Genomic DNA, 26,932 nt, shown 5'->3' on the forward strand with positions numbered 1-26,932 from the left:
CATAGATTACAGGAGGAAGGTTTTGTGACTGCATTTATGTTTCAGTCTCACTGCCTTGCCTGGCTATAGAAAATGGCCAGTTAGTGCTCCGTATGTCCCATCCTTAGCAGACCTCACTAGGGTCACTCTCTAGTTTCCAGCAAGTATCCACTGCACTTGGTTTCTACATTGCCCACCAAATGCCTCCCCCAATTCCAATTGTCTCTCCTAGTATTCTCTTCTTCTATCCCCCGACACCTGATCTCTCCTGTCCATATTCCCACAAATCCCTAGTTCACCCCCCAAAAATCTATTCTCTATTTCCTTCCTAGGAAGATCCATGCACTGCCTCCTGCTTAGCCCTCCATGTTTCTTAGCCTCTCTGAGTCTGTGGATTGTAGCACGACCAATTTTTTCTTACCTGCTAGTATCCACTTATTATGTGAGTATATAAAATGTTTGTTTTTCTTGAGCTGGGTTACCTTAGTCAGCATGATCTTTTCTAGTTTTATCAATATTCCTGAAAATTTTGTAATATTGTTTTTAACAGACAAGTATTAGTTCATTGTGTAAATGTACCACTTTTTAAAAATCCATTTTTCAGTTGAGGGGCATCTAGGTTGTTTCCAAATGTCTGGTTATTATGAATAACTGCAATCAACCTGGTTGAGCAAGGATCCTTGTGGTATGATGAAGCACCCTTTGGGTATATGCCTAAGCATGGTATACCTGGGTCTTGAATTAGATCGATTCCAAATTTTTAGAGGAACCTCCATATTGATGTCCATAATGGCTGTATCAGTTTGCACTCACTTCCACCAGCAATGGAGTGTGGAGGCCCAAAAATGTGAACCTGTTTCCACCTTGTCTAAAGGGCAGAGAGTTTTAGCTTGCTCAAAGTTTTTTTTTAAGAAGTGTGTCTACACTCCCTGATGTAAAGTGTGGTTGCTTGTGTTTTGGACATTAAGATGGCCCATAGAAGTGTATCCTCTACACCCTGACCAAATGTCAGAAAACTCAAGTATACTGCTGCTACTTCTTTTGAATTAAGAGGTTTGGCCTAGGGAGTGACTGCTTCAGGATACTAGGTTTAGAGTGGGTTCACTGCCTAAACAAAGAATGCTGTTCTCACGAATTACTCACTTGACGTTAAGCGGTCTTTTGCCTCCTCCCACTGTTGCATTGGGGTATAAAGTGTGTGGAAAATTAAGCCCAGGTGATTTCTGTATTCATTGGAACTCTCCCCTGTTCTCATGGTACTATCCTATGCTTCTCTTTCTGTTTTTTTTTTTTTCCACTTGATGTTAAAGCGGTCTTTTGCCTCCCCCCAGTGTTGCATTGGGGTATAAAAGTGTGTGGAAAATTAAGCACAGGTGGTTTCAGTATTCATTTGAACTCCCTCCTGCTCTCCTGGTACTATCCTATGCTTCTCCTTCTGTTTTTTTTTTTTTTTTTTTTTTTTTTTCCACTTGCATCTTTATTCTCTTTACTTGTTTTTCTTCTAATCCCCATGCCCCTACCCTGGTAAGTGTATCTTTGTCAAATCTGGTTTCTGACAACGGAGGAATGTTCCCCTTGCTCCACATCCCCATTAGTGTGAGCTGTTACTTATGTTTTTGATCTTAGTTATTCTGACAGGTATAATATGGGACCATGAAGTAACTTTGATTGGCATTTCTTCAATGACCAAAGATGTTGAACATTTAAGTATTTTTGAGCCATTTGATATTCCTCTATTGAGAATTCTTTGTTTAGATCTGTACCCCATTTTTAAAAATTGGATTGTTTTTTTGATATATAGTTTCTTGAGTTCTTTATATACTTTGGATATTAACCCTCGGTCATACATGGAGTTGGCAAAAATAGTTTCCCATTCTATTGGCTGTCATTTTATCTAATTGGCAGTGTCCTTTGCCTTACAAAAGCATCTCAGTTTCATGAGGGCCCATTTATTGATTATTGTTGCTAGTGCCTGTGCTATTAGTGTTTTGTTTAAGAAGATGTCTCTTATGCCAACATGTTAAGGCTACTCCCAACTTTATCTTCTATCATGTTCAGTGAATTAAATTTTATGTTGTGCTCTTTTATCCACTTGGACTTGAATTTTGATGGTTGTACCCTTGTCCTCAAAGCATGCTATTGACATTTGAATCCAATGAACTAATGCTCACTTCAGCTTCCTCTACCCACGTCTGTCTTTTGACAGTACTTTGACTTAAGTGGTATGACTATGATCTTTTAGGTTAACAAATTCAACAGACAATGCTACAATCAACATTCATCTGGAAATAAAAGTAATTTTTGAATTCATACCATCAATTATAATGGTATTCCTAATTCATCAGATTTTCATTCCCAGTTTTCGCTTCTGAGTAGTTCTTCTTTTCAACCTTTATAGTTTTGAAGTTAATTAGTAGTTGCTCTTTCCCATATCTTCTGATCGTCTAGGAGATTTGAAAAATTCACCAACATTAACCTCTATGACTCTTTTTCTACACTTTCATCTAAAATCTGCTTTGATGGGTCTTAGGAGAAAACTGATATTTAAATATCTGTGTAATATTTTCACCTGAACATCTCAATCCGATTAAATAAAAGGGAGAATTCTTCTGTTTAAGTGCATTTACCTTGAATTTTTCTTTAATTAAGTTCTTCATTCTCTCTATTCTAATCACTTATTTATGTCCTCTCTACCACAGATCACATCCTATCCACGCAGATATGAAATCTTAATATTTTAATCCCGAAGTCCACCTCAGATGTACAAGGCTCCTGTCACTTTTGTGTGTGTGCCCTCAACGCACCCATGCTGTACCTGATATTTTTTTTCAAGACTGCCATACCAACTTCTTTGTTGTTCTTAGAGGACCACCCATGCTTTTCCCAGGGTAACTGGTTCTTGTATTTATCAAGCTCTATACATGAACAGTGAATCCACATAAACAGTATAAGATTCTAATCAACTCTCTTTTTCTTAATTAAAAGCCCATTTTTACTAGTATGCTCAAGAGTCACTGTGAGTCCATGAAATCACAAATGGTCAAGATTCTTCACATTTAAGAATTTGGTACATAGTACTTTCTCATAAATATCCCGTCCTCCAATGTTTCTCAAGATATGCATTACGTTGTTAATATAAGAAAAAATACAGTGATTTTGTATGATCATCATCTTATATCATAAAAACTCCAGGCCACAATCAGCTGATCACTTCTTGTCCATGTTGAATGGCATACTAACACTGGAAAGACTATTAATGTCCAGAGGCCATGTCTTCAGTGTGGGGAACGAGCTACCTCAGTTGGTTCACGGTGTCTTCATTGTAATTGCTGAGCTTTATCTCGACAGCAGTAATAGCATGGTCTTCTTGTGCTATCTAAGTATTCAGGGAGATGAGTCATGGAAAGCCATCTTTCAAAATACCTGGAAAGAGAAAATTTCACTTCCACCATTTGTATTGGTCAAGGCATTTAGAATGGCGCTGGATTCAAGATATGAAAACATAAACTTCACATATTGTTATAAAACTATAAATAAATTTGTGGACATTTTCATTCAGCCACAAACTCCAGTATATTCCTGCCATGGTATTTGTTTTGCAACAGCTTCTCTTGATTGTCCCTAGAAGACAGTTCCACCTTCACATGCCTGTGAGTATTGGTCTGCTTAATACTTTTATTTAATTTTAAAACATTTCTGTATTTTGCCTTTTTTTACATTACATATTTGAAAATATTACTTGAAAACAATGACTATAAATAGAATGATTCTTTATCTTCTTTTACCTATCTAGTACAGAATATGATTGACAATTTAGATGACCTATAGCTGTAGTTTGAATAAGCATATTTTCTAGTCATTAACATATATCAATATTTTATTAAAGTGGTTTTAATAACAATAATGCAATGAGTTCATCTTTTAGAGAAAAAAAACAATACAAGAAGATGTAGCGAGTTCAGTCGTCATAATTCTGATGCAATCACTCTGGGTAAGGGAGGTCAAGCCGCAAAATGGAACTCGATGCATTAATGGAAGCACGATTACACAGGGGAGGGATGTGCCTTCCGCACAAGATGGTCTCATCACAGAAGAAATGTGAGTTTGGCTCTGAGAGCTATACTCTGAGCGAGAGAGAGAACATGAGACCATGACAGTGCGACATCTGAAGCACTTGAGGGGACTTGGAATGCTCAGCTTCTCAAAGCCGGAGGGACAAATATAATTGATATCTTTAAGCACTGAGCAGCTGTCATACTTAAGATTATGTCCTCTAGTTTCCTCAAGAACTCTGATTAATCACACGTCAAAGATGAATTTCACAATTAAAATGACACTTAAACAACCCAGAGTGATTACTCTAAGGAGGAAAAGGATTTAGACTTTTTCTGCCACCGTTTCCTTCAGTTCATATTGCCAGAGTTTAGACCTGGAGATTTCTTGTCCTTTTCGGGATAGTAATTGTGCTTACTTTCAGTAGTGATAACTGAGTCAATTAAATTCCTCTCTTTTTGTCTCTGTAACCATGCATTCCCATTTCAGTTGTGCTGGAAGCACCTTGATCATGTTAGTGCTCACATATACAGTAAGGAGAAAAATCACTGTGGGTGATGTTAGACTGGTTTCTTGTTGGAGAAAACACACGGGAACTGAGAATATAATTCAGAAAATTTAATAACAATGAGTAAAGGAGCATTGTTGCTCTTACAGAGTATTTGGGTTCAATTCCCGGCACACACGTGTTGGCTCGTAACCATAAGTAATCTCTATTTCTGGGGATCCAACAGGCATGCACCTGGTTCACATACAGGCATGATGGCAAAGCAGTCGCATAGACTACAACAAACAAATCTTTAAAATTTATAAAACAAACTCAATGTGTTAAGTAGTTTGTCAGACTCATGTAAACACATTCATTTATTTTTTATATTTTTCTAAAGTGAAATTCAGCACGTGTGATAGTTAATATTGCCAACTTGACAGTACCCAGAGCAACCTATAACACAAGCCTGTGGTCCTGGATCCCTGAAAGGGACTATATAGATCTGACTCATGGAGGTGGGATTACTCACCTTAATTGTTGATAACACCATTTCATGTGCTGGGGTCACGGACTGAATAATAAAGAGAAAATGGGCTGAGGACCAACATTCCTTTCTCTCTGCCTCCTGAGTGCAGACGTAACATGACCATCTGACTCATCCTCCCGACATCATGACTTTCATATCATCTTAGACTGCCTCCCCTGAAAAAGTAAGGCATGTTAAACCTTGCCTTCCTTAGTTTCTTTTGGAGCACTTTTGTATATTACAAAAGTAACAAGTAACTGATGCAATGTAAAATGACAAAAAAAAACTTCAATTAATTTAATCAATGTATTAAAAATTAATTTGTGGAATAACAGAACTTTCCTCAAAGCTTATATTCAAATTGAAAATGGGTGTACTTTTAACTCTTAAATTATGTTCTGTCAGCGTTGTAGTGCATGCAATATTCCCTTATTAGCATAAGAGTTTGCTAATGTAGTCACAGGAAACTAGTCCTAGGGTGTAACACAGGGATTTGGTTCCATATAAGAAATGAACTTTGCTTCTTTGTGAGTTTCTAAGAACATTCATCTATATTCTAAAAGATCCTAAAACTGTAAAAAGTATCCTTTGAATGGGTTTCAGTCCCACATGAGTAAATTGTAGTCAATCTGATGACTATACCTACCCTATAAAATGTTGTGTACCACTGCTGTTGACACACAGGAATTATTAAGACATCATGTTCATGCTCACTTGGCAAAGTTGAGAGCATATTCACACATAGGTGTCCTTCTGTAGTACTACTGAGTGTTCCCTTTAAAATATTTTGAAGGGCTGGAGAGATGGCTCAGAGGTTAAGAGCACTGCCTGCTCTTCCAAAGGTCCTGAGTTCAATTCCCAGCAACCACATGGTGGCTCACAACCATCTGTAACGGGGTCTGGTGCCCTCTTCTGGCCTGCAGGCATACACACAGACAGAATATTGTATACACAATAAATAAATATTAAAAAAAATATTTTGAAGACCATAACATATTTTGTTGGATGGAAGAAAAAAATACATATTGGTAATGAAAAGAATACATGTATTAGGAAAAGGCATGCTAATAAAATGTTATATAGAAAATAGACATAATAAGAATAGTGGAATTTAAAATGCTTTAACATTTCAAGGGTTTTATTTTATGTTTTTATTAAAGAGATCCTACCAGTATAGTAATTAAGACAGCATTCTTGCCTGTGATGCCATTATGCTGTGCATGCTAGTGAGTTCTTTCTTCTAACATTTTGACAAAATCGACATCCTTAAATTCACTCTTTAAGATAAACAAAGGCAAAATGAACATAGAATCTAAGATCACTTCAGTTTGAAAAGTATCTATTTGTTACACAAACGTTTAAGTATTTGCCCTTTAAGTTCACCGTCTAAAACCCCACACATTGGATTTATTTTATACATTTTTAGTTTAGTTTCATTTTACTCACATTTTACTTACTTGTATAAAGAAATAATTCTTGCTTAATTTACCTTGTATAATTCCCTAATGTTTTGTATGAGTTAAGCGATATCATTTAATATAGTTTTATTAAAGTTGCTCATTCTCTTTATTGCCACATAAGTTGATTTGCTCAAGCAGATTGTTCATACTGGATTTGATTGGTGTTGCTTTTATTTGTTTGGTTTTAAAAGTCTTATGAGACACAAGATGTTTTTTTCAACTCTAGTCCTTCTCTGCTACAGACTTACGTTTCAGCCCAACACATGATGTTTTAGCATCCACCAGAGCAGACTTTCTCAATCTTCCTAATCCCTCAGCTCTTTAATACAGTTCCTCATGTTGTGGTGACCCAACCATAAAATTGTTTTATTGCTACTTTATTACTATAATTTGCTACTGTTTTGAATCCTAATGTAAATATCTGATATGCAGGCTATCTGATAAGTGATCTCCAAAGAAGTTTTCACCAACAGGTTAGAAGCATTGCCCTAGAGATTTATGGTAACATTATTTCAATGAAGGTGTTAAAATGACATGGCTGGAACAACCTTTGACTTCTCTATTTTTACATAGCCACTGCTAATATACCATTTCAATTTACCACCTATAAACTATGGATTTTATAAAATGAGCCCAGATTTGCATTTATATTAAAATAAAGTATTTCTTTATTCTTTTGCTTTGCTTTTCCTGCCTTTGTCCTTGAACTGAAAATCTTTTAAAAACAACATTACCAAAATAATTGCTTGTTTCTCTAACTATGATATTTTAATGTTATATTTGTTTATTTATTAAGCATTGAAAGCAATAATAGTAATATTAATAATGTAACTATTTTAACTTGAAACAGTTTGCACAGTCTCACGTATTTGAATACCTGGTCCACATATGGTGGCATTCTTCTAGCAGGTTGGTAAACCTTTAAATGCAGGGTCTACATGGCCAGTAGAGGTCAGTAGAGAAGATTTTGAGAAATTATGCCCACATATGTTGTGCTCCACCCTTGGCATCCTAATCACCTAGGTACTGCCACTGCCTCATGTTCTTTCTGCCTTGGAGAGAGTATGTGCTCCTTCATGCCTTCTCTGCTACCATAGGTGAAATCACCACAAAGCCTTGGGCAAAAATGAAGTTTTCATCCTTTAACATGAGTGATTTCTTTAATATAGTAAATAAAATTACTAAGTACTGTTTGAGATGTCTTGTCATTCCCTCGAACCATTGTATGATTATTCTGCTAACATTATATGATGAGATTAGTGTGTTTTAATATCACCACAGTCATCATGTGATTAAATGATAGAGAAATTAGTTGACTTTCATTTCACGTTTTCCAGTTTTAGAAAACTTTCACTAATTCTGCTACATAATTACTGAAACAAATTCAAGTTAAATTCCAATATAATCACAAAAGATATATACTCAGAAAAACAAGTCATTGTTTGATTTCCTAAATGTCATACATATTTCTGCTCTGTGGATAACAATTTCATCTAATATTTTCATTTGTAAACCATAAGCTGTATTATACATGCGTAATGCATATATACTTAATATTTGTATTAACTCTCTGTATTCTCAAGCGTATTATAGTAGTCATATTAGAGTATGAGCTAAAAATATTTTAATATTAACCGATAACCACATACAAAAATATTCCAAACATTATATATATATATATATATATATATATATCCAATCTAGTTTGTACTTCATGAGCATTTGGTTTATTTTTAGTTTATTTTGGACAAATGAAACACACATACACACAGACACACTGACACACAGACACAGACACACACACACACACACATATATATATATATATATATATTCTTTCAGTACTTTTAGCAATCTGCCAAAGGAGGAAATGTCTTGTAAAGTTGTAAAGGACAGAATAATGAGTTATATTTTAAACCTAGTGCCCAGTCTATTTCTAGCTCTTAGAAACTATGTGGCTTGGTATGGAATACACGTTTCTTGTAACCATGTAGAGTCTTTTCCTACTACTATTCTAGTTTTTTTTTTTTAAAGGGAGCATCCATTTTAAAGGAGATAAATAATTCTGTTTTAAAAATTGCACACGAGGCTCTTTTTCCTGCCACAAATTCAAATCACATCATCAACAGCAGGTTCTCAATAGTTATGTGATTTTTGGTTAATACTGTTTTTTAATTGGGTTAATTATTTCATCATTTTTCCTGGTAAACCTTTCTCTGTTGATCATTCTGCATGATTAGCAATATATACAGTTTGTCAAGGTCTACAAATTTAAGAAAACTTTAAAGTGTGGGGGCCTCCTGAATCATAGACTTCTGTCAACTTGAAGTTCACATCAGTAGTTTTTGACGAAGTCTAGTGTAAAATGTCATTTTGTCTTTTCAATCATATCTGTAAAGATCAGAATCAAAGGGTAGCCTTCTCTAATCGTGAGCATTTGGCTGAGCCTTGAGGATTATCACAGCCATGCCTGCAATATTAATAATACAAGTGCTCCCATCACTGCAGGATAACCATGTTACACTTTACCCATCTGGGTCAGGACCTATTTCTCTGAGAACCATTGCAGAACACCGGAGTCACTAGAGGGTTAAAGAGAGTGGATGACAGCAGTTAAGTAGCTCAGAGCACCAGTCAGATGTCCAGCTGGCTCGCACAGAACTGAACATAAGGCTGATTGGCTTTTTGCCCAGGGATTCTAACGTATCCTGAAGGGTGCCATATTGACAATTATGGATATGCAAAATTCTTCACACATTTAAGGTGAAGAGCTGACTTATTTTGAGCACATATATTTATGTGATTTATTTGATGGCATATGGGGTCATGTTGAAGCCGAGTCCCTCGGGGGCAAGATTGCTGGAGCAACTAACTTGCTCTAAATCATAGTTGCTGTTCAAATGCCTTGAAAATTATTCTTCTAGGTTTTGACCAGGATTTAAGATGATACTCTGAAAGACTGTGAGAAAGGTAAATTATTACTGCTATGATAAACAACAAATACCTAGATCAGAACTGGGAGAATGATGAGAGATAATAAAGCTACCACACATATTTGATGATGATACAATGTAAAATAATATAAAAGCAAATAAGAGACTGTTTTCCTATAAATTCCAAAAGAATATTCCCAATAAAATACTGCAACTCTTTTCTGCATTTCATTTTGGAAAGAAAATGTGCTGTGTCCATTTTAAGTCATTTATTCTCATTGAGAATCAAGTTTTTATTATGCATGTCTTTGAAGACTTGTCTTGTTAATTTAAATACCACATAACATGTTAAATTAATTTTACTTATTATACCTTTAAGAAACCTTTTCCCAATATTATTCCTTGTATCAGAGACTTTTCATCCTTATATCATTTTCTTACATTAGATTTTTGAAATCTGCTAATTATTTCTAAACTGAATAGCAGATATTATTAGGTACAGTATCTTTGTCATTAAAGTAGTAAAAGACATGCTCACTCTGGATCTACACAAATGTGTTTCAGTCACTGTTCAGAGAAACTATTTGTTGATGCATTATTGAAATTGCACATAAAATTTTCTTGATTTAATCTCTAGAAATAAAAAAAACCAAAAATGTGCAAGAAAAATGCTCCTATAATCTACAAAGAATTCTATGATATGGACACTTTTCGGTAATTTATAACAGTTTAAGAAATTTATTCATCCTGTAGATTAACATGTATGAAGATATTGTCTTTCTATTCCTCCTTTGCCTCTGGAAACAGGCTTATTTAAAGTTATTTAATTCTAGGTTGGACACATACCCTTCCATTTATGTGGTTTAATCTGATCATCACTATCTTTATATTTATTTGCTAGTCACTATACAAATTCAGTGTTTACTCTCTTCTATCTGTTTTCTGTGATTCCACTATTATTTGTTTCACTTTAGTAATTATAAATATTCACATTCTCTAAAATTATTTTACAAATTTCTGTTGCTTCACTGATGGGCTTTCCCTATAGCACTTTTTCTTTTACTCTTGATTGTTCATTGGCAATATACTGTTTTCCTTTAGTAAAACCATCTGCTGATAAGTTCAGAAATACTCAGCACCTGCTCCTTAACGCCTATAGAAGTAGTGATGATTACTGGAGGAAGTTGGGATTCCTCGGTAGTGCATTGCGACACCATGGTACACAGTGGCCTCCAGTGAGACATGCATCCTATCACTCATGGTCCTGAAAATAACAAAAATAACATTTTCCTGTACAAAATCCTTGAAAACATTTTGCTTTTGGTCTGTTGATGCCTTCTCTATCAGTTATGAGTAGAACCAGACTGCCAAGACAATGTCATACATCAACTGGAACCAATAACAACTTTGTTTTTAAACACCTAAATGATTTTCATAAGAACTCCAGTGGCTGCACTGTGCCCCATCTTCAAAACATAGTAAGTCCCTTTCCTCTAGCAATGTCAGTATGCGACACTGCCTGTAAACTTGGTAAAAATGGTTCATTTTTCAGACAGCTGGAATGCCAATGAGGGGTTTGTTTCATTTGTTATATTTGGTCACTTGGTTTCAAATTTTCCTTTACTCTTAGTAATGTTAAGCGTGTTTTCTTTTACATTTATTGGACATTTTTTTCTCCTTTATATTGGGTCTTCTAAAAGTACAAATGCAGAATTAGTTTTACACTTGCGTTCTTCTTAGTCTACTTTATTCTTACTGCTGATTGTGTCTGTTTCAGTATTTCAACCCTACTGCCTTAGTTTTATCCATAAAGAAACAAATCATTGTCCAAATATCCTTTTAGGGGCAATATACATCTGCTTTATTGCACTTTCCAGTCAAAGGATACCTCTTATTTCACTATGTCCGCATTTACAGGACTTGCATAGCTATAGATTTATTTTGTATGCCTGAGGTTTGATACATAGTATTCCCTGATCTACTATTTAAAGACAGTGTGTTCCATTTGCTGGTCTATATTGTGTCTTTCTAGAATATAAATATGCATACACATGTACACACACACACACACACACACAGAGAGAGAGAGAGAGAGAGAGAGAGAGAGAGAGAGAGAGAGAGAGAAGATGCTCAAGAGAGGATATCTCATCTTCCAGTATATTTTCAGCAGTTAGTCCAGATGTAACAACCTTGTCATGTGCAACTGTATATCTTAAAATCTTATTTCAAATTCTTAAGAAATAAAGTAAAATTCATCCCACTTTCTCTTAAGTCAAATATATAGCTATCTTTCTATGCATTTTCTTTCCTTAGATCTGTATTTATATATGCTAATAATTACATGGATGTGTGGCGACTGGCATGACATGCCCTACTGCGGAGTTCAGAGGACAGTTTGCAAAAGACAGTTCTGTTCTGTAATTATGTAGAGTCTAGGGCTCAATCTCAGGTCATCAGGATTGCTAACTCTCACTGATCTCTCTCTCTCTCTCTCTCTCTCTCTCTCTCTCTCTCTCTCTCTCTCTCTCTCTTCCCCCTCTCTTTGGTGAGGTCTTGCCAGGCATCCCTATGTTCTTGTACTTGGATTTATCTTGAGGTCATGATGGTCATCTGTCTCTTCCCTTTTATGCCAGGATTACAGGTATGCACAAGATCACCCAGATTACATAATTTCTTGCTTTGTTAGTCTTTTCCAACAGAGTTGAAAATATTTGAAAAGAACTTGAGAAAACAGTATCCTTGAGTATTTCTTAAACACTTAGAAAAAAACTCTTAAATTCTCTATGATTTAGATATTTAATCTAAAAATTAACTATTAATTAAACTTTATTCCAGAAAAAGGGGTTTTCAAAGGGTGTTACATTGCATAAACAGAACTTACCTGCCATTGCAGTAGATGGAAATGTAGAATTTTATCCTCACACTATTAACAACTTCTCACTACTACAGCTCCTCCATAACCATCTAGTGATGAAATAATTTAATATATGGCATTTCTCCCTGTTCTCATTCATTCATTTAATCATCTTTGCATCCATTTCTAGTTGCAAATGGCATAACTCTTTACTTAAATGCACTCACCATGCCATCTACATAAAACATGATAAATAAATGTCAATCTGTGATAATGTATTTCAAACAATCCTACATATAGTTTCTCTTAAATAATGAAACTATTTCAACAATATGAATAACAAGCAAACAGGCCATGTGAGGAGCTCACAAAAATGATCCACTTAAAATGGCTGAGGAACAAAAACATTTTTCTGAGGAATATGGAGGAATTGAAAGATGTTAATCAATAGCATTCTTTTCAATTTTCCTTTTGCATCCTGAGAAGGAGAACATATGATAAGAGGAAAACACGCATGTTCAAATTGAATTTACAAAGCATATATTTGAAGATATAGTTTACAAACAAGAAACAAAGATGGGATTCTGATTAGCAAATATCAGAATTACTTCCTCGCAAGCTTCAGCCAGTACAGCTCCTAAGAAGCAGCAGAGAAAGGATAGTCAGCTCTCTTTGCTACTGTCATGAAGACCAGAAAGCAGGAAGAAGAAAAAAATATGCACCCATAGTTAACAACTTCTATAAAAACCAATAAATTATTTCATCTGCCATGGAAAGCATGAGTAAAGATGTAGAAAAACTCTGGTACTGCATCGAATTCCAGTCCTGCCTTGCAGATAATACACTACATTCAGGAGAATATTGTCCTAGCAAACTTTATGTGCTTCATTAATATATGATCATTGGCTAAAATAAAACAACCGGAAACAAGTTCAGTCTGGTTTTAAAAATCATTGGTCATTAAGGTACGTTTGTATTGAAACAAAAATTTTATCTCCAAAGTTTCAAAACTAATCCGGAATACATGCATAAATGAGAGACATTTGGAGGCAGGAACTATTTTGATATGCCTAAATTTGCTTGCACATTAATGTCAAATCATCACACTAGTTGAAAGATAGGGAAACCATTCTCAGGGCCTCTGCCAAGCAATTTCAGACAATTTGACTGATTTTTCGGATAGTAAGTTCTGAAAACAGAAGCGATTGAAAGCTATCTGACCTGAATTTATTCCAGAAAATTTTATTCCCATCCGAAAGTGTGCCTGTGATTTATTCGGTGTCACTGCTGTATCCACGCTAATGCACCATTATGCAGACCCGATGCTTCAGAGGGGTAACCATCCCTCTCCCTGAAGCTAGAACATCATGATTACGTCAGGCATTGCCTGTCATAATCTACTTAGGGAGTCTTAACTTTCTGATGAATCTGGAATAATTACTTAAATATTTACCGTCCTCTATTTAAAATTGGCTAGAACAAAGGGATTATGCATGCAGAAGGTGTGCAGGGGGGGTTGGAAGATAACAAATGATACACCCAGCACAGCCTAATGCGGCTCTACTAGACTAGAAACTGTGGTAATAAATCACCTGCCAATGTTGATAATAAAATACTGCATTGGCCTCCATGAGCCGCAAGAGAAAGGTTAAGTGTTATTTCTCACAATAACCATGTGGTCTTCATAGATGACACCTCCAATATCAAATCCCATCATTATTTGCCATAGAAAACACTTGATCTTTACTCCTAATAGAACATTTTTTCTAAAGAACTATTTTGTAACTAGCTAATATCCTTGAAATACCTTCATTCACTTTAATACTTACTTTACCTTTTAAAGTAGTTCCACATTTACTTTGAAAATATTTTTTATCAGATAGGACTTTAGGAGGTTGAAATTCTCTCTTGTTATCGTTAAATGCCCTTATAGTCATTAGAGTCCTAAAACACAGTTATGTTTGGGTTATGTGCCAATTTAAATATTATTCTCAGTGATTTGAAATTTATTGATTAGATAAAATGTTTATTTCTTTATATTTTATTTCAAGTGATTTCTGTTTCAAGAAGCAGTCTCATTCCTTGACCCATGTATAGAAATAAACTAAGTGCAGACTTTCCCAGCTCTGCATACAAAAGAGGTCACACAATTTAGGGTTTCCTTTCTCTTGCTTGCAGAGCTAGTTCAGCAGGGAGCACAGATGCTGAAAACACCTGAAGACCTGAATTCAGAGTCTTAGCAGCTACTTAAAAGTTTTAACATTGTAGCACAGGCCTCTAACTCTGATACTAGGAAGCCTGCTAACCCTGATACTAGGAAGGCAGGAACAGCCGAGGGGCTTGCTACTGTGATCATCTCAACAAATCAGTGAGTCTAGCTGCAATGAGAGATATTGTCTCCCTATTAAAAGTAGCAAAAAAATTATGAAAGATTCCCAATGTTGACCTTCTCACACACATTCAAGTAGGGAGTAGAAAAGAGAAGGGATGGAAGCAAAACGATTCTAAAGATCTTTTTTTTTAATATTTATTTATTTATTATGTATACAATATTCTGTCTGTGTGTATGCCTGCAGGCCAGAAGAGGGCACCAGACCCCATTACAGATGGTTGTGAGCCACCATGTGGTTGTTGGGAATTGAACTCAGGACCTTTGGAAGAGCAGGCAATGCTCTTAACCTCTGAGCCATCTCTCCAGCCCACGATTCTAATATCTAATAACAGAACTTGGGTTTTCTCAAATTTTTCAAAATTTTATTTTCAAAATTATTATTTATTTTCATCAGCAGATCTTGAAGGCATGATGGTTTTTCTTGAAAATATATTAGAGTGTCTTCCACAGTATTTAATTGAAGAGAAGGCTGAGCTGGGTACCAGTAGCACTACGATGTACGGCACAAAGAACACTTATACCCAATCAACACCAGTTTTAATTATCTAGGTAACTTGAACCACAGCTTTATATGTGAAGTAATCCAAGCCAAACTCATACTTGCTTTTAAATCTTCACATGACTTTACTAAACCCAGAGCTACAAATTTCTTATAGAAACCTAACTTGAGAATACAGCCCAGCCTTTCACTGCTCAACAAGGAGTACTCAAGAACAAAGACAGCTGTCCTTCATTCCCACAGTTGTAACCCCAAACTTCTTGCATCCCCAGGATGAAGTTTCATCACCCAGGGTGTTTCTACAAGCATTCGCTTTTGACCACCCCCCCACACACACACATGCATCTGGGCTAAAAAGCACAGAGATAAAAGTTCATTTCTGTCTCTCATTCATCCTAACTCCTGCCTAGCACTGAGTGCTTTTAAGGAATACAAAAATAAATGAAGGGCCATTTGGGTATTTTCTCCGAAATGATTCAATCTATATGAGGATAACTCAATATCCTACAACATATAAATCCACAAACAATGCACATGCCTGAGATCTTGACATTTAAAATGCCTGCCATCACCGTCAGGTTTAAACTATATAGTATAAATTATATGTTTTTAGAGTGAAGGTGTACACATATATCATTACTAATAAAAACAAAATGTTATATCCAGAATACAGCTTGTAAACAAGAACACATTCTACAACATGGTAAAGTGATTTTGCTTTACTTTGTTGCTATCACATTTACAAAAAATATTGGATAAATTAAAAATAAGTTTTCATACTGACATTGCATTATACTTCAGGTGCATTTCAGTTTGAAGCTATTACAAATTGAAAATAAAAAATAATATTCCTTTAAAGTATTTGAATTTTATATGTTCCTCTATAGAAAGTGTAATAATGGTCATATATTTGATTAAGTTTGAGAAGTCAAGTTTATTCATTTTGGCTTATAATTGTAAATATTTTGAAAACACATTGAAATCCAAAGCATTAGAGAATAAAGTTGTTTTTTTTTAAAAAAAAAAAAAAAAAACTTTCTTAAGTGTGTTCATACCCAGAAGGTCTAAAAAACTTCGCAAAAATCACAGTCTTCCTCACATGCAACAAATAGCATTTTTCTCTTTAGACAAAACTTAAACTAATATTAGAAGAGCATATTTCTAACTAATTCATACTAATCGCCAGAGCATGATACCGTGGTGTGTGCCTGCAGTTTGCAATGACCTCATCAAGAGATGGGAAGTTTACAATTACATTTTTTGTCTTAGATACAATTACAACCTTTCTTGTCACCATTTTGAAAATATACACTCAATCATTAGCTATCATCAAGGCACGATGCTGCAGAAGAGGTTCAGAGCCCAGCATCACTGGATAAAATTGTCAGTACAGGGATAAGGGAAAGATCAAAGCCCCCTCGCGCCTCCCTATATCTCATCTCTCTCTCTCCTCTCCCCTCCCTCCTTTTCTCTCCTCTCCTTCCCCTTCTTCCTTTCTCTTCCCAGACTCTTCCTTCCCCTTTCTCCATCCCCACTTTAGCTCTTCGTGCCTTCTCTCAACATATTTATGTTATATAGAGAGGCATGATAATAGAAAAAAATTTAAATTTTAATAGCCTTACTTATAAATAATAATTGCCTTTTAAATTACTCGTAACAGATTTAATTCTACATATAATCAGGATATTTTAAAGCCAGACAAATGTTATTAAAGCCATATGTTGTTGTAGATTGCAAGCCTAAATTGTTAGTGCATTTTTTCTTAAAAGTACAAGTTCTGGTCTGGCTGTGGTGGCACAAATTTCCAGCCCTAGGGAGGCAGAGGCAGGTGGATCTCTGTGAGTTCGAGGCTAGTCTGGTCTACAGAGCAAGTTGCAGGACAGGCTTCAAAGCTAAAGAAAGCCCTGTATCAAAAATTTTAAAAAATAAAAGTTCTGTTATAATTTATTAAGGCACAATTATGCAATCTGCATACACCAATGACTTTGCCTTCATTATCCTGTGAAGTTTCTGAAATATGTTATAATATTGTAACATTAATCTTTATTTGGTCAATTGCTTTAATCACTTCAGTCTTATAACACAGCAATTTGGTGTATATTTCTCAAAATTCCAGGTGCACTATCCTGTAGCTACTTCAGGTAACAAAAACTCAAATTGCAGTTTTACATAGTGAGATTGCTGCAATGACAATAGAATAGAGAAACAAGAAAATGCACCACAAGAAATTTGAGAATTTTTAAGAAATACATAAAACCGAGGACATTCTGATTAGAAGTGAAATATATAAAAACAAGGACATTCTGATTACATGTGTAGCTGCTTGAAAATCACTGGTTCCAAAACTTCAGCTTTCTCCACATGTTACTTCACTAAGCATCATTATACAGTATTTCTTAATCAAAGAATATTTTAAAGCAGAACTCCTGAGGTTAAAATAGCTTTTAATGAGCAGGAACTAAATATAATCTCAATAAATTAATAGTAAATAGGAGAGCACATTAAAACAAAATTTTCCTTATTTTGAGAAAACGTTAATTTGAAGGCAGGATTTCATTATCAGTTTGGTGATAGAGCCATATGGGTAAAATAAGGACATATTTCATATGTCTAAGACATATGTCTAAGAGTTTCTCTCCTAAGAACTTTTACTGTATAGTGATGATAACAACCTGTGTGTTTATTACATGTGAGGTTCATTTACTGTATTATTTAATTTATTTTTGCTTATTCATTTTATTTGCTTAGGTCCTAGAGATCAAACCCAGATGATTGCATATACAAGGTAACTTTTGTGTGATTGAGCTACATTCCCATACCATAGTATCTAAATTTGTAAATATTCTCATCACAAGAAAATAAATGTTTCAAATGATAAATTTTCAGATCCTGATTTGATCACACTCGTGAATGTAAATACAGCAAAGGATACTCCTCTTCATATAACAAAAAATAAGAAACTATATAACCTAGGCTGATGATGAATTTACTCTTCTTCTAACTCCATTTGCTGTGTACACGGTCTTCCTACATATACTACCATGGTTGACATTTATGGAGATAAAACAGGTAATTATTTATTCAGGTGGAACATCTCTGTTTACTTCTGCTTTGTTTGGACTACACTTCTTATGACTACAGTATTTCATCCCAAGTAAATAAAACACTCCAATATTTCATCTATTCTAGGGAACCGTAGACGATAGGAACAGGGAGGGAGTCATCCACCACATGAGTTTACAGAGATGACAGTGATGAGGAGTTAATGCCATGCAATTGCTTCTGACAGTAGTATTTCATTTACAAAATTATCCACATGGATGTTTTTACAAAAGTTGCAGTTTGGAAATCTTTTGTTATGTAAATAATGAAACACTCCATTACTTTTAGATTTTTACAATAACTGGATTAATTGGTATAATGTTTATTATTTGTCCACTGAGATTGTTTTCTTATGGTTTGCAATCATATAAATGACTTATTAAAATATCACAAATGTTTTATTGGCATGGATTTCACTGGGAATTCAGGTTGTACAAAATGAAGAGAAATGACATGTGGATTAATCTGGTACAATATTATTTAGTATATATGAAAAATCTGGTAATGTTTTTCTTTCCTGTATCTCTAGTAACAAGTGCTCGTTTTTCAGAAAGAAATGCATAAAGACCACCTTATGATTATCTCAGAGCTAACTCAGTCTTCAAACAGGATTTTCCTCTGAGTATTTGGAAATGACAGATGCATTTCTAAGCTTTTGACTGCAGCATTTACTATTTATAAAGACATAATTACCTTGAGTCATAATCAATGGTTGAAGTTATGGAGAAAAACATTTACACACACATATGAAAAGTACATGACATTATTTGTTTCATACAGAAAGACCGTCCTAAGTGATATAGCTGGCTGTATTAACAAACACCATGGGACTTAAGAAAGTCAACCTTGATGCTGTCAGGAGTAGAGTATTGTTTACTAGATGTTGCGTTGCCTGGGGTTTGGGGCAAATTTACTGAGTGAGTAAAGCTTCATATATACAAGAAAGATGAAGTGGGCAGGTCAGTTATAATGAATCGTATTCTAATTGGTAAAAATCATACATTAAAAATGTTTTTTCTCTCTCTTATAAAGATATGTGAGGTGATGAATGAATTTAAAAAGCTCAATAAAATTATGCTGTAACACATATCTATATCAAAACATTACTCTGTCTCCTCCATAAATATCCATAATTAATATTTACTAATTATAACACAAATTTAAGCAAAATGGAAAAATAAGTTTAATTCAAGTGCAGTAACATCAAGAAAGCAATATGGTTAAAAGTCAGAATAAGTTCAGATCTTCCAGTGATCCTGGGTCTTAATATGTGCCTTACATTTTGATTTAAATCTGATTTTTTTTTTTGGTGACATCTTCAATAATGGAACAGAAATGCAAAATTTAATGTAAATGTTTTTGTTTTTGTAGAATTGTTTACAGTAATCTTTGGACAGATTGTTTATTTTTGCTTCTGAAAATAATTTATGGTCTCCTAAAAAGAATATTCCCAAGGGCAATTCACATAAGTATCTTAAGTGAACTTTATTATTGATTTTCTTTGCTACTATTTCCAAATGTCACATTTTTTTCTTTGTAAAAATGGTATTATTTTCTGTAAAAAATAATTGAAAAAGAAAGCACAGTATTCCAATATAATTTCATTGTTTCTATATTTCTAGTTATGAGGTAATTTTATTTAACCTGAATGTGTGGAAACTATGTATTATATGCAAAAGAAACACTTTCAGTATCAACGTGTATTTTGTAAAACTCAAAACACACTTTAAAAACATCAGGTAACTGGAATTAGAACAATCATTTTGACAATTAATTTCTTTAAATGCATAAAACAGTATTATTACAATCACACTTTTGTTACTATTATCCTATATTACACACATATGCATGTGTGTATATGTGTGTGTATATATTTCTGTGTTTCTAGATAGATAGATAGATAGATAGATAGATAGATAGATAGATAGATAGATAGATGATAGATAAATAGATAGATGATAGATAGGTAGATATTAGATAGATGATAGATAGATAGATAGATAGATAGATAGATAGATAGATAGATAGATAGATAGATAGATAGATAGATAGATGATAGATAGATAGATAGATAGATAGATAGATAGATAGATAGATAGAGTTGTTTTGTTCCTCTCCCCAATTATCATAGGATTATTAATTCTGTGTCCCAATTTGGCTGACTACAAAGTGGTTTGTGTGTTTCTGTGAGGAGGTTATATCATTGTTTTGATATTTAGATTGGCAAATTTGGGAAATTTACTTTCTGTCTTCAGTGACTAGAACTCCTTCAATGGAGAAGACCTAGAACTACAAATATTTTGAACTGCCCTCAATCAAACAAGAGCAAATTCTTCCTATTTTACTGACCCTGAACTCCTTAGAAAGCCTCCGTGCTTCTTGATTTGACCTGGAGACCTTCCGACTAGAACTTCACAGACACTCTTGCTCCTGTCCTTGAGATTTGTACTCTATTCTCTGATTATCTGTAGTTCTCCAGCTTGCTATCTCATTATTATACAGACTTTGATTCCTGTTTTATATCTATGGCAGGGAGAAATATCTAACTCACCTGACGTTTCTAGTGTCATATACAGTCTCTGTGGATTTGTACTAGAAAATGCCCACAACATATTTTATGAAGTCATACCCAGGGAGCCATTTCACAGTGATTGAGTTCCTGAAGTTACCTTTAACAGGATGTACTGAGAAATTCTGAGTGTACGGGACTATGGGGACCTGCTCAGTGGCATAGGGCAAGCCAGAGTATTGACTTCCAAGAGCAATGTCAGCTCCTCCAGAGAACAGTAAGTATGGACTTCATGTTCTGAGGGGAAAAGGACTCAGAAAGAAAAAGTGATCAAGAAAATGTAAAAAGGTAGGCAAGCCTGAGGCTGTAGCTTGAATGGACTTTACTTATTATTAATTAGCATGGGTAATCAACAGTGTGGGTTCACCCATCTCGCCAGGAAAATACAGGAAGTGTCCTGTATTTTCCTACTTGCGGCATTTGGGGACCCAGGCTGTTTTCTGTTTTTAAAATAGAGTTGTTGCTTTGTTCTCATTCTGATGTATTTACATTATGAAGCCCTCAAAAATTTCAAATGATTGATCTGAATCCTCAAGCATGCGCTTTATTTTAATCAGTGACATTTGTATATAGGAATCCCAGATGGGTATGCAATGAATTGTGATACCAAAATAAAATAAAATAAAATAAAATAAAATAAAAAATAAAACAAAACAAAACATATGTTCTCCTCAATGAGGAGATGATACAAAATCCATTCCAAGTATTTATAAGGGATCCTTAAAAAGGTATTTCTAAAATTCCCACTGCCACACATGTATCTTACCTCTTGAGTCATTATTAATGTGTCTTTAAGATGTTTACCTACTTCACTAAAACTAACAATCACAGTAGAAGAAACTGATTGTAGATTCTTATGCCAGTGAGATTTCCCAGTACATAAACATGCTTGCCATGCAAACCTGGTGATTTTAGTTTGATGCCTGTAAAGCAAAATGAAGAGAGAAAAATGACTCACAAAAGTTTTCATTTGAGTAGGTGCATTCATATGTGCACAGGCAAACATAAACTACTACTAATAAATGTAGTAAATTAAATTACATACTATATTTTAAAGGTTTCCAGAATGTAACCTTTCCTAACTAATGGTCAAAGCAATTGCAACTTTATATATTGATTTTTCTGTATTTTCCTATTGCCCTATATGGTTGTATTTTCAAACTGATAACTGCATCTTTATTATACTGGCATTTTAAATTTGAAATTATATGAACATGATAAAGTTTGTGTGTGTGTGAATGTGCATACATGAATCTTTTTCCAGATTAGCAGTTCTTAAGTCAGAGATGAATAAGAATTAACATTGATCTTTTATTAAGATAATCATAATTATACTCACTTATGCAAAGTCATTGTTTTTCATAATTCTTGATCAATTCATTAATTCAGAGTTAGTTCTTATTTTAAAATTCTGTATCTGTTTTCATGCCCTTTGCATGTCTGTAAATGTTTGATAACAATAGTTTATGATGTAGCTGATCCAGAGCTAGGATGGGAGAAAATGTTCAATTATAGCAATTGATTCTGGCCTTCAAAATCATAAAAACGTAAGTATATTTTAAAGATACAAAGGAACAAAAATAGGAACTCATATTGTATGTATTTGATGTTTAACATTTCCTCCTGGGTTTAACTGTTATAAATGCAGTAGAATTTTAGTAGTATGTTATTTAAGAAAGTATAATAATCAGTTGAAAAAACTTTTAAATTATGTAATTCTCTTTCTCTTCCTTTATTCCAATTTAACAAAGACTTTTTTATATTGGCCATGCTACAAATTATTGGCTCAAAGTATTATATGGACTTTTTAATCTGACATGCTCACAAATGTTTGAAAAGAAAATACTGTTCTATTCTTCCTAAGTTACCTCAAAGTAGTTGTTAAATTCAAGGAGAAATGAAATATTACATATAATTATTTCACATTTTAATACTGAGCCTCCTTGATATCATTAACCAATCTTTCATGTTCATTTATACACATAGTAGCATAGAGTTGCTTGATGTGGAACAATGAATAGTATGTCTGTATGCACCTGTTTGTATATGTGTCTGTATGTAAATATATAAGGATTTGCATCGAGCAACTATTTTCTACCTAAATATATAACGACAGACCTGGATTGGCAACATGGTTAGGGAGTTAAAAGTGTTTCCTGGGCAAGCCTGTCAACATGAGTTCTATTCCAGAGACCCATGTAAAATTAGGAGAGAACCAATGCGTCCAATTTATCCTCCAGCCTCTATGGGTGCACTGAGTCACATTATATGCCATATGTGCCCCCCTACCATACACACACACACACAACACACACAGAGTCACATTCATACACAGCTCACACACATATAGTATACACTCCAAATAGTAAATAAGTGGATAAACCCTTTAAAATAGCATAGGTCTTTTGATCTAAAAGTTGCAATCGAGAAATGAGAGGTGTCAAATTAATCACACATTTACCATAAAACATTTTATTAATCAGAATGCGAAGTCTATAGTTGAAGTTTAGTTAAGCTGCTGTTAGCAATTGTGAAAGTCAAATGCCTACAAATATTGCTTAAAAGAACACTATGTGAGGACACTTTATTTTTACAAATCTCATAAGATAAACTGCTTTTCTTTCCTTTTTAAAACAAACAGCAATTCTCCATCTTGCTGATTTTGTCGAGATTTCTTGTGTACATAGAAAAGCTTGCAGTATTAGACTTACAATGATGAGTCTGGCGATTAGTCAACATTTCTGTTTGGAGTTCTCAAAGTTCAAACTTTATGTATGCTGTCATCATTAATCATTAGTTCATAACTACAGGCCAGTGACACACAAAGCCCGAACTGGGTCTTAATAAGCCACACTTTTCTATGAAATGACAATTACAACTCCATTTTATCTGACTCTAGAAAGACCCCTTAGCTGTATACTGTCTTAAATTGTGGACGTAGATATCAAAAACCACAGTGGCTTTAATAGAAAGGACAGATGAGTTGGAACACACAAAATATCTTCAACTGTATCTTTTCCTGAACTTTGTAATAAGAATTAGCTGTGAAACCCATGTTTTCACTGTGAATTATTTTATAACTTGCAGTGGGCCCCACAACAAGTAATAGAAAAACTAAGGGGAAAAACCACTTACTAAGGGAACATAATTTGTTTCCATTAAGTGACAAACACAGAATTGTCTAGATCTTAAATTCAGGCTTACAATTGTCCTCAGTCTTTCTTCCTGTGATTTATCTGCTCTAAAATGTCACCATTATAGGTCTCATGTAGTTGTTGACAGCAACATCATGCTAATATTCTAAGTTTATGTTGAACAGAGAAAAAATACTGTATGTCCACACATGCCCAACTGTATTATTTAAACAGGTTTGGGGAACAGACAACGCAGAATCAGTGGAAACAGCAGCTGTATGGAGCTGATTTGTTTAACTGTGTCTAGGTCCAGTGTCTCTCATGAGATCTAGTTTTGGTTTAATCACATGGAATGAGAGTATGAAAAATTTTGTTTATTTTGCCTCATTTTTGCTTTAACCTAAACTTTGTGATCCCACGAGAAGAGGAAGCATGCTGGCAAGGCAGAAACGACAAGTTAAAGATTCAGCTACGAAAATGAAAAAGAGCAGAACAATTTGTGAGAATTATTTTCCTTTTCTGTGTCTAATCTTGCAAGCATATTTCCGTGGGCAATGCCAGTCCCAGTGGCATATGCGGGGCTGACATACCACGTGCACTGCTGTACAGGGAAGCGCGGCAGGAAGTTCTGATCAGAACGTTCTTGGAACTCTGCTCCTCGTGTGTTTGCTGACAGGAATGCAGAGGCACTTGCTTGCCAGACGGGAAGACAAATGTCTTCAGAATGGAGAGTGACTGTATAGTCATGCTTAAGCCATAGATGTCAGTCGCTTAGTTAAAGGGATGAAAGAAGGGCCTCTGCTCACAAGTAATCAACCGGGGGTTTAAAAATGGAACACACTGCTGAAATTGTAGGGAGGGAACTAAAGGCTTGGCAAGCAATGGGCTCCTCTTTTGGACATCCCGTTCCCTATTTAAAATTTCACTGAAATGCCAATGTCCTAATTCAGTAATTGCAAATGCAGCAGAGTTGGAACCTGCAAGATACACACAGCTTCCTTCATCACTCATATGGACTGGGAGGTGATGAACGGAATGTGACTTGTGACATGGATGTTCTGTTCTTCCTCACCCTCCTCAGCCACGTACAGTTGTTGCCTCCAGGAATCAATCAGGATATTCTTTAGCAATTCACTCCAGTATGTAACAGGCTATTTTATCTAATGACTAGCACAATAAAATGCAATATGATATGTAGTTGAAAAGACGTGTTGAGGATTGAAACGGGTTGTTTCATGGACACATGTGACCCTAGATCTTTCATTACTTCATTACATTTAGAATATCCAAAGAAGCCTTGCAAAATTAATTTTTCATGTTATACTTAATTTTTCTCATATATTTACAAAATTAAAGATACCTAACTTATTATATTGCTAAGACTTTCTATACAGAGTTCTGACTTCGTACTGTTGGCATTTTAATTAGACTTAGGTATGCATTCTGATAGTGCCTGTGCTACATGATGTCAAATGTTGATAAGGTAACTGGATCCAAAGAAAAGATACACATTATGAAAAGAGATCAACGGAGGAATGGAAGCACTCTCCGATCTGTAATTTCTTCCTCTCTATTTAGACTACATAGTGAACAGGTTGTTGTTGTTGTTTATGGCCAACTGCAGTATGAGAGGACACCACAGGTTCTGTAATAAGATATAATGTAACGTATTTCAGAAACCGATGTGTGATTCTTAATATTTGATTCTGCCTTTTTACAAGTAGACATGACCAGTAGCAGAGCTTTGCACATGGATACTAATAAAAAATAAATAAATAAATAAATAAACTTTCTTTGTTTACAACTGCAAAACAAGACAAGAATATAGAAGTTTGATAAGGTAAAGCTATGTCAACTGGCAAAACACATATGGCATAAAGAGGCATGAAAAATAACTATGTATAAACGCATGTTATAATCCAAAAATTTAAATTGGAAGAACTATTGATTCTCTGAAGGAAATCGAGTGCCAATCCAATCTTTGTTTCTCTCATGGAACTGGAAGAGTCATGACACAATTTTATTGGTGTTTTTCTTTCTCTACTTTCTGCAGCACAAATGAGACACACGATGAACCTGATGTTCAAAAGATGTTTAAGAGTAGTTTTTATACACCACCCAAGGCAATGTTTTTAAGTAGACATAATAAGAAAACAATGCTATGCTATTACAAAGCACTCCACAGAGCCCCAGGTTTGGGAGAAGAGTGTACTTGCTGTTTAGGGCAGGAGTCTGAAGATAGTTTTTCATATAAGTGATTATATTGTAACCCCAAGTAAGTTAGATACTTTAATATAAAGCCATTGCATAAACACCAATAACTTAATTTAATTTACATTTAGTATGCAAGTTCCAGAATGAACACAATTATATCTTTCTGAACACGCACAGAAATAATGTACTTGTTAGCTATTTAGTATATTACTACATCTAGAGAACATAAATATTTAGTAAGTTAACTTGGGTATATAAAATAATTTGTAATTTTTATTTAGTTTTGAATTCCTATAATAACTGCATAACATACATTAGTTTTATAAATATGGCTTCCATTTGGCATTCTAGAAATTACAATAAAATGATTAATATTAATGCAGAATTATAATGTTCTTCTTGCCATTAATATTTGCATATTCAATACCACAAAAATATTTTATGCTTTATTTATTTCTTTTGCTAAAGTCTCAGTTAATTTTGACTTCACCATCCTCCTGCCTCAGCATTCCAAATTCTGGAACAACAGTTGGGTACTCCCATATCCAGTTAATTTTCTTATAAATTTAAGCTTAAAAATAATCCCAGGGACATTTTGGTTTACTTATTTAACTTCATTTAACCCCCTTTTTTACTTCTTTCTGGGGTATCTTTTTATATTAGACATGTTAGCTATTGTTTTATATAAGAAATTTTCACTAATAAGCAACAGCTATTATGTTCAAAA

This window comes from Chionomys nivalis, chromosome 24 (genome assembly GCF_950005125.1).
Source record: "Chionomys nivalis chromosome 24, mChiNiv1.1, whole genome shotgun sequence".
NCBI classification, from domain to species: Eukaryota; Metazoa; Chordata; class Mammalia; order Rodentia; family Cricetidae; genus Chionomys; species Chionomys nivalis.